This window comes from Lycium ferocissimum, chromosome 4, assembly GCF_029784015.1.
Source record: "Lycium ferocissimum isolate CSIRO_LF1 chromosome 4, AGI_CSIRO_Lferr_CH_V1, whole genome shotgun sequence".
NCBI classification, from domain to species: Eukaryota; Viridiplantae; Streptophyta; class Magnoliopsida; order Solanales; family Solanaceae; genus Lycium; species Lycium ferocissimum.
In genome coordinates this window covers 11,326,319-11,336,716 of record NC_081345.1, presented here as the reverse complement: position 1 = coordinate 11,336,716, position 10,398 = coordinate 11,326,319, and positions in this window count along the sequence as shown.

The following is a 10,398-nucleotide window of genomic DNA, read 5'->3' as shown; positions in this document are numbered from 1 at the left end:
GACACATAGGTGTGACTTACCTAGGTCTTCAGAAAGAGTGGACTATGCTTTGAGTTTCTTGTCAAATTCAGCCTAGTCATCCTTTTCTCAATATGTTGGGGTTCCCCTATGCTAGAATATACCTTATGGGACCCTATCAGGTGATAAAATCTGTAGAACCTTTGAGGGAATTATTATGAGCTGTGTTGAAAGTTCTAAAAAATGGTAAGGTGTTTGCTCTTCTTTTTTCTTTTTCCTAAAGGACTCTTTGCTGTGTAAAATAGTTGGTTTAATCTAAATTATTCTAGTTACATAAAGCTTGGCCTAACTTGAGTTTGTTGAACTATGCATCATTTAGACTTCATTCTTATTAACTCTACTTTGGTCTGGTTTAAAGAGAAGCAGAAAGTACACTGTCTAACTGGTATAGGCAAAAACCTATTTAGCCAAGTTATTTTGTAATTTGATCTTATTTTACATTGTGAATCTATATGGTTTTGCTATTTATTTCTGTTAAGTCTAATTAAGTTATGTTTAGCTCATTTTTGCCATCTTTGGAATCTGGTTTACAAGTCTATGGCTGGTTTGTTTATGTAATTAGATAAATTGTTGAGTCCTAATGGCCTAATATACAATACTTAATCTGAATATATGTCACTATCTAAACCATCTTAACCTGTTTTTACTGGGAAGACTTCATTTATGCCTTCCTCTATATTGTGATTGATGCCATGCTAAGTGTATGCAGAGTATACATGACTTGTATACACCCCGGTGTATACAAGGAAGTATACCTTGTATACTCTTTGAATAAAAAAACTAAGAGATTGAGTATTCATGATTTGGGCCAAATTTGTCCTTTTCTTTGAAATTTTTTTCATGGGCCATCTTGATGATCAACTCTTTTGGGCCTTTACTTGTTTTTTTACTTCTAGACTGTCTCTGTTCGATATTGGGCCTTTTGTTTACTCTGTCTGTGTCTATAACTCGTTGGGCTTATTTGATTTGTTTTTTTTTTTTTATATATTTTGGGCTAGCCTCAGTGTTGTATTGACTTACATGGTTAATATCATATGACTATTAATATAAATATGATCAATTTTTTCTTTTACCTTAGTTAAATATGCAAATCTCGAGTATTTCCTAATCCTTCTTTCTTTTCTTATGTTTTATGTGACTGCCCACCGGCCACTTGGGCCATTCTTCTGCGTTGAAACATGTTGGGCCTAAGGCCCAACATCATTATTCTTGATCGATTCCACATGACGAAGAAAGGGAAGTGAATATGATGAAGGCCCATCCATGGGTGAAAATGGAGGCTGGTGGGTTTGGTAGGCCCATCAGCTTAATTTTCCTTCTTTTCAAATTCAGTTTATATTATATATGTATGTATTGTATATGTACTGAATGTGAATAATGAAACCCTTATGCATATTGGAACTTAGGAAAAACACATAGTATTTTAGGAAGAGGTCAAACTATTTTCAAAATTCGGATAATGATCAACCTTTTTTTGTGAAAATCAAAAACTTGGTCTGAATTGTAGTCTAAAAGTGATTTAATGATGAGACTAAGTATATGAGAAAAAATGGAGTTCTTGGTTAGATCTAAAACTGGATCGATGCAAAAGGACTTTCAAATGTTGAGTAAATGACAGAGATGTTTGGCGGGAGATGAAGCTAAAAAATAAGTTTGACTTCAAAAAGTTGGCATTTTCATATACCAATGGAACTATTTTCTGGGCTTGAAATACTTTGTAGATGGAAGACTTGGGAAAATTTTGTGAGATGGAAAATAAATTTTGGACTTGGATGGTTTCTGGAAAGTTGGACTGATGACTTCTTTGGTCCTGGAAGCCCACATTGAATTTGGACTGAAATAAAAATCATTTTGGACAGCAATTGGACCAAATATTATTTGAATTGGGTGATGACAGTGACATGAACTTGAATCTGAAAATATCATTGACTTATGGTCTTCAAGCCTTCAACAATTAAAATGGACCTAATTTTATGAACTTGTAATGTTTATATATATATATATATATATATATATATATACACTCCATATTTTTATATATATATACGTATAATAAAACCCGTAGCTACTAAACCCATTTTGTTAGAACTAGAATAGTAGCGACCCTACTCGGGAGAAATCCCGAGTGTGTCCTAGTCCGGCAACAAAATGAATTGAACACTTATGCGGATTTTCTAAACCAAAACCCCTTTTTATAAGGGGACTTTTTGCCGATTTTTTTTGAAATTATGAAATGAATGAAAAAATGACTTTTTTGCGGAAAACTAAACACTTTTAAGCAAATAAATACAGTTAATCACACATTGAAGCTCGTAGGACAATACTGATCTTTAATGCTAGGGTGCATAAAACCTTCCCTAGGGGATCACCAGAACCCTTACCTCGAACTTTGGTCCGAAAGATTTTTTTTCCCTCATTTGAAAAAATCTTTAAACGCGGTTTTTCTAGCTTTCCATAAATAAATTAGGTGGCGACTCTATAAAATACTAAAAATCCAATTAGAGCACTAACAACCTCGTAGTAACTTTTACGCCTTAACCCTCGTAAAAGCGAACCGTAACACCTGGCTAGTGAGTTAAAGAGAAGATTGTACCCTCGCACACTCATATTCCCCTGGCGTAAATTCAGAAATCTATCAACTCGAGCCCGTCGGGCCTCCGCTGGCAAATAGTGTTGAAGGAAGGCCTCAGTGAACTCCTGCCACATTGCTGGGGGGTGCATTAGCCCCTTGAGAAAACTCCCAAGTCTCATACCACTGGATAGCAACATCTCGCAAACAGTAAGAAGCCAACTCTACGGACTCAGTGTCAGAAGCATGCATTACCCTCAATGTCCTCAGCATCCGATCTATAAAATTATGCGAGTCCTCATCTAGTTTTGATACAAAAAATACTGGAGGGTCCAAATTAATGAAGTCTCGAACCCTGGCACTAACAATCCTGTCAACATAACCGTTACTCGTACCCTGACGCTGGGCCTGAGCGGCTACTAACTGAGTCAATAACCGAATAGCATCTCGTATCTCCTGGCCTGATGCATCATGTGGAGGAACTGGGGGTACTGTAGTTGTAGCCTCTCTGGGATCCGCTGGGACGGAAGGGTTGTGAGTGGACTGAGATGGGGCCTCCCTCTGGCTCGCATCTACTGGTGGCACCCGACTGGTACCCTCATTCGTCGCAGCTATGCCTCTCTGGCCAGCTGAAGCTCTCCTCGTCACAGGCATCGCTGAAATCACAATACGTTATTAGAAAAGAAATCCTGTTGGTACGGCTCTAATGCACGATCTAAGATAAGAAAAAAGGACAGGCTTCCTACAGTCTTCCTAAATGCCCTGCAGCCTCCTGTTTATAAGTATGGTGCATAACACACCATAAACTAGACTCTGCTAGACACAACTTGTAGACAACCCTAGGACGTAACTGCTCTGATATCAAGTTTGTCACGACCCAACCGGAGGGCCATGACGAGCACCCGGCCCTACCTGCCGAGCACCCGGCCCTACCTGCCGAGCACCGCTAATCATGCTTTCATATCATAATCATAAATAAGAGTGGACCACGAGGATCATCGAATGGGAATCTGCTAGATCATATGAGAAATATTCTAAAACGGGAGTGAGCCCGAAAAGACATACTATATGACGATCTTTGGACAAAACTGTGCAAGCTGACAAGGCCATCATGGAATACTATACAGCAAAAATATAGGTTGAGGGGGCCATACAACGTCTAACTAACCCATGACTGTCTACAAGCCTCTACAGGAGTATATGACATAATAAGGTCGGGACAGGACCTGCCACCCGTATGCATTTAAAAGTATAACGTACCAAAAACACAATAGCAACTCCGAAACAAGAAGAGTGCTCTAATATCAACTGAACAACAACCTACAGGGGCGGATCGTCAACCTGTCTACCTAAACCTGCAGGCATGAAACGCAGTGCCCCCAGAAAAAGGACGTCAGTATGGACAAAGTACTGAGTATGTAAGGCATAAAAGTACATAGGATGAAATGAATGCAACCTGTATGTCTGAACTGCCTCTTAGGGCCAAAGATATGCATAAATACTGTATATAATGCTGGGTTATAACGCCTGTCAAGCCTCTGTAGGCATCCCATCATATCATATCGGCCTCTGTTGGCATCATCATCCTCATGTGACCAGCTGATCAGGTGGTAGTGCGTATATAACGCCGTCACATTCCCCATACCCCATATAGATAATACATAATATACGCTAAATATACAACGCAATGCATGAATATGATAAAAGTACATCCTGAATCTGTCGGAGTGACGTAAGGTCATTACACCTCCGAACATCGTTATGAAATAACATTTTCATCAACAAGTAACTCTATGAATCATGCTGAATCTGAAAAAGGACTTACTGAAAACAACATTCTAGAACATGAATCAACATGGAACATCCCTAGCTGCTAAGAATAGAATCATTATGGAGTAGCGTTACGTTTACGTTTCGTTCATAAGGATCATGCCAAAATAAGGAAAGTTAGCCTTAACATACCTCAAGTCGTCAACAAAGATCCCACAATGAAACTGTCGGCTAGTATTCCAATCTCCTTAGTCACTACAGTACACCTAGCAGCCAACAACACAACAACAACCTCATATAAGTCTGTTTAATTCTACATCACTACTCACCACAAGATTTACATCAAAACAGCCCAGTATACGCTTTGTATACAACACTTATACACTTTCTTCTTGCAATTATACCAAGTATGACATCCTCAATACAGTCTCAAAACCAACTACTATCCTCATAACAAGGTTTTAGCTTAAAAACAGATTTACAACATGATTCAAGTTAGATTACATCTCAACATAATCTCAAATTCATATTTGAACCTTCCCTCCAACTCTTTTCCCTCAAAACCTAGCATAATCATCATATAAACTCATAAACATGAAATTAAGATAAAATATTACCTCAAAATTCAAGAACACATCAATTCCAAGAGTGCTTCACCTTGAAGTATCCTCCAAAACCACTATGAATAGGAGAAACAAGCTTCCATGATCACTTTAGAACATTTAAACACTTGATCTTCTCTTTTGATCCTTTATTTTTCTTTGGGGTTTGATAGATATGTTGGAGATCAAGGGAAGTGGAGAAAATAAAATAAAATGAGGGATACACGAATTATATATAAAAAAACATAGCTGAGCCGACTTAAAAATACGGCCACAAGTACGGACCGTATTTTTAAATATGGTTTGTATCTTGGACCGTAATTCCCATCAAAATATTTTGCCTCTCTGCCAAGAGAATTACGGATCGTATTTCCAAATACGGTCCGTATTTCTCACATACGATTTGTATATTGCACTGTCCAAAGTCAATTCCGACGAAACGTATTTTCTTCGATTCGTTCATCCTCTAATCCTTCCAACACTTGCTAGCCATGAACTTAAACCTTCGTATACTTAAGATGAACACGTCTAATCTCACATATCCTCGAAAATAATTCCACTTTCCGAATCTATAGCAACCAACTCATGAAGACACTTAACGTACGAAAGTACAGGGTGTAACATTTTTAATGATCAAGACAACCCGAATGACATTGATAGCCGGCGAAGAATACGAATATATGTGTGGGTGGTACAAATAAACTCAAGGGAATAATAAAAGCAAATGCCAAGGCATGATGTGGATTAGAGATATAACTTTGAAGGTTATGGGATCAACATGAATTCTTCATAAAGTCAAATCGAAATAGAATGACAAAGTTAAGCTTGTTTAAGTGATGTGAGTCTCATGTTGATATTAATGAGCCAGCAGAAAGTAAAGAATTTCAAGTAAATCTCTAAATCATTTGAAGTGTGAAAAATTGAGTAGTTAAAATTCGGATGAACTACGCCTAAGCAAGATGTAGAACTAGGTTAATGCTTCTAGCGAGCTAAAAATTTGCAGGATTGTCCTTCGCTAGGGTGGTCTTTAATTTTTACCCCTCAAATCAGTGGTCTTTAATATTTGGCCTTCGCTAAAAGCCTCTTGGTTCAGGTTTCGAATTCCTGCGATCAAAAATTTAATAAAATTTCACAAGGCATAAGTTGGGATTCGCAGGGCATAAGTTGGGGAGTTTCAAACTCTGCCTTAAGGCAAAAAATTAATGAATTATTTTGCTGGAATTTTGCAAACCTCTACCTTAAGGCCTAACGTTAGGCAAAAGTTAGGCCTTAAGGCAGAGACTTGCCTTAAGACCTAATAGTGGGTAAAAGTTTGCCTTAAGGCATAAATTGGGGAAAACTTTTGCCTTAAGGCATAAGTTGGGGTTCAATTTATGCCTTGCGAATCCCAACTTCTGCCCTGCGAATCCCAACTTATGCCTTGCGATTTTTTTTTTTTCCTACTGAGCCTGGGTTTGAACTCGGGACCTCTGGGTGTTAAGCGAAGGGCAAATACTAATTTGAGGGACAAAAATTAAAGACCACCCCAAAAGAAGGACAATCCGTGCAAAAAAATGAAAATTATGTACACGTTTTAAATAGTGGCGTGCTTTGAGGCCGTTGTTTAGGGTAATTGGACATTTTTTTGCGCGGATTGCCCTTCTTTTGGGGTGGTCTTTAAATTTTGCCCCTCATATTTGTGGTCTTTAAATTTTAGAGTAAATGGTCAAAAATACACCTAAACTATCACATTTTTTTGTGTTTCATACCTGAACTATCCGAAGTGAGCAAAACAAACCTAAACTATCACTATACAGTTAGCAAAACACACCTGGACGCTGACTAGACTAAATGTTTGACCTCACTCACCTCAAAGCGCGTGAAGCAAAATTTTATCAAATTTTTTTTGTCCATTTGGCATAGATAACGGCTATATTATGCTGACTCATTATTATTTTTATTTTTTAAAATTTTCCAACTAATTCTTTAAAATCTAAGCTCTCCCCTTTCTTCTTCATCATTTCTCAACCATTTTTCTTCATTTCTTCTTCTCCTATGCAGATTTTTTTCATTTATTTCTTCTTCATTATCAACCCTGTTCTTCATTTTCTTCTCCCATTTAAAGTTACATTGTTTCAAATTATAGTAAGACGACATTCTTTTTCGGACAGACTAAAAAAGAAAGGGTACCGCATAAATAAGGACAGAGGGAGTATTTCGAATCCCATACTTCATCTAATTGAACAAATTGTAGCAAAAACTTGAACTTTCACGGCAAAAATTTCAATCTTTATGCCATAAAGTTTTCTTCTGAGTAACACAGAACTTACATTTCGAATGGCATTTAGTTTCGAAAATCATTGCACATGTAAAACTCTATTATTTAGAATTCGGTGTTTCATCTAATTCAAAAAACTGTAGCAAAAACTAACTTTCAAGCCAAAGATATATGCAAAGTTTAATAAGCCAACTATCATAAAAACTGTATCAAAATTCTTATAAAGCCCTGATTTTTTAACATAAATGACAAAAAAAAAAAAAAATAGGAGAAAGTTAGTTCTCAAGTACAAGTCAGATTCAGCCCTAATTTAAAAATAAAGAAATTCGTGGGTGAAGAAAGAATACATGTGTGTGGTCTATTTCTGCTCCTTTCAACTCTTTTCTGGCAAGACGAAACACAAAACCCTAAATTTTTATACAAAATCCCCAATATTTTGTGACATGAAGAACCCTAACTTTTTTTTCCAGAAAATCAGCAACTAATATGGAATCCACGATGAAATTGAAGATTAATGGGGGAAAGCAAGACACCATCCACCGCAGAGATGAGACAATGTCGGAGAAGAAGAGAATATCGGTGTGAATTTTACAAATATTTTATTATGACCGGTGATTTCTAATTTTACCCAAACATATTACCCCTTTAACTTTTAACCTTTTATTTATCCAAGTGGAATTAACTTATGCCACAGTGGAAATATTTATCCACGCGGAGTGCCACGTGGCACTATTTTTAAACAAAAAAGAGAGTGCAGTACACGCACCATAGTATATAAGTCCAGGTGTGTTTTGCTAACTGTATAGTGATAGTTTAGGTGTGTTTTGCTCACTTCGGATAGTTCAGATATGAAACACAAAAAAACGTGATAGTTTAGGTACGTTTTTGACCCTTTACTCTAAATTTTATCCCTCATATTTGTGGTCTTTAAGTTTTGCCCTTCGGCAAAGGTGGGAGAATACCTGAGGTTCTGGGTTAGAACTCCCGCTCAGGCATAAAATAAAAAAATAATTTCGCAAGGTAAGGCTATGGGTCGTGTATGCCGGATCCGGCATACAATCCTTAAGGAAAAATTAAAGTTATGCCGGATCCGGCATAACTAAAAATCCGCCCTATAAGTAACTTTTCCTTAAGGCATAGTTTAGTTATGCCTTATGGGGGGCAGACTTTTATCTAAGGCATAACCAAAAGTATGCCTATAAGGCAGAACTTTTCCTTAAGGCATAGACTTTACCTTACCTTAAGGAAAAGTTCCGCCTTATGGTACTTTTAGTTATGCCTTTAACTAAAAGTGTGTCCCATAAGACATAACTAAAAGTATGCCCCATAAGGCGGAACTTTTCCTTAAGGCATAATTAAAAGTTTGCCTTGAAAAGTTAAATAAAATAAAATATATGCCTCAAGGCAAAGTGTGCCCCCTCTGGCAGACTTTTAGTTAAGCATAACTAAAAGTCTGCCGGATGGGGCAGAGCGAAATTCAAACTCTGTCTTGCGAATTTCTTTAAAATTTTTGACTGAGCGGGGATACGAACCCGGAACCCATGGGTTTTAGGCGAAGGGTAAAACTTAAAGACCAGCAATTTGAGGGGCAAAATTTAAAGACCACCCCAAAAGAAGGGCAATTCTGCGAATTGCCCTAATTGGATGTAAAACTTTATTTCAAAACTTGGACTAGTCAACAATATTACTAGGCTGTTGAAAATTTATTGTGATAATCTCGCAACTATTTTCTTCTCAAAGACCAACAAGTATTTGAAGGGTGCTAAGCATATGGAATAAAAATCCTTTGTTGTTAAAGAAGAAGTCCAAACATAAAGTGTCAATGGGATATATTAGCATCAAACTTATGATTGCCGATTCTTTGACGAAAAGATTACCACCCAAATTATTTGTTGAACTTGTAGAAATAATGGGCATTATCAACGGCAATGAATGACTTTATGTAAAGATGTTATAGTTATATTATGCAACTCACAGTTTTAAGCTCACATATGTAAATGTTTGTCTTGTAACACGCTTTCTGTTGGATACATTATACTGAGAATAATGACGAAAACTATAGCTTAGATAAAGATACTCTTACGCATCATTGTTGGTCTCGTTATGTATTCTGAAAGGCTTTGTTGTAATAGATTAATATTGTAGTACATGAAAGGGATTATATTGAATACTAGTTACGGAAGGCCTGTGCTAAGCCCGGGCCCAAACTCAAAATATAAAAATAGAAATTTTTATTAAATACGTATAACGTGACACATTTTCTACCGCATAATTAATTTAATGTATTTGCAGGTTAATGATATCTTATTGATAAATTTTATAATTATTAAAGTTTCTTCGTCACACAATTAGATGATTTTTAATGAAAAATTTATTTATGAGGAAGAAAGTTAAGTAGAAAAATTAGCAAATCTCAAAGGGACACAATGACTCGATATCCTATACTAATATTGATTATGATAAAGTATGATAATTACAACTTGCAAAGCTCATAAATCAAAAAATATTTTTGCCTTTTTGTGAATTTGTGAGCGTGTGATTTTATTTATAGATAAAAATTGATTTGTTTTGACATTTATTAAATTTTCATTCATTATCTTGCGTCAAGGGTTTATGCTAGTTAAATGTGATTTTTCACCTTAGTTCCGGACGAAAATTCAAGAAATAACCTATATTTATTAAATTGAACCTCAAGATTCAATAAAATTTAATTCTTCATGTATTCTCTATACTCAAAAAAAAAAATTAAATTTAGTTAACCAAACAAGAGATTTTAAAGATAACGCGATCTCAATGGATGACATTGTCTTCATTTTCAACACTATATGGCATCATTTAAAAAAAGTTACTTTCTGTATTTATAATAAATCATAGATTTCAAAGGCGACGTATTAAATTGTCCATAACTTTTTTATTAGGCTAAAATTACATTCTTGAAAAAATTAGCTTATAAAATAAAAAAGGACCTAAAAGTAATTAATTGAAAAGTTTGCATTAATTTGGAAACTTTTGTAAGGACTACAAAAGTCCTTTGATTGTCCCTTATATATATATCTTGGTGATGTTTTGGCCCGTCTTGGCATGCTCCGGGCCCAAACTAATATTAAAAATTAAATTTGCAATTGCTTTTAAAAAAGTATTCAATACTTGTCTTATTATTTTTGTTGCGTCATGTTATTGAA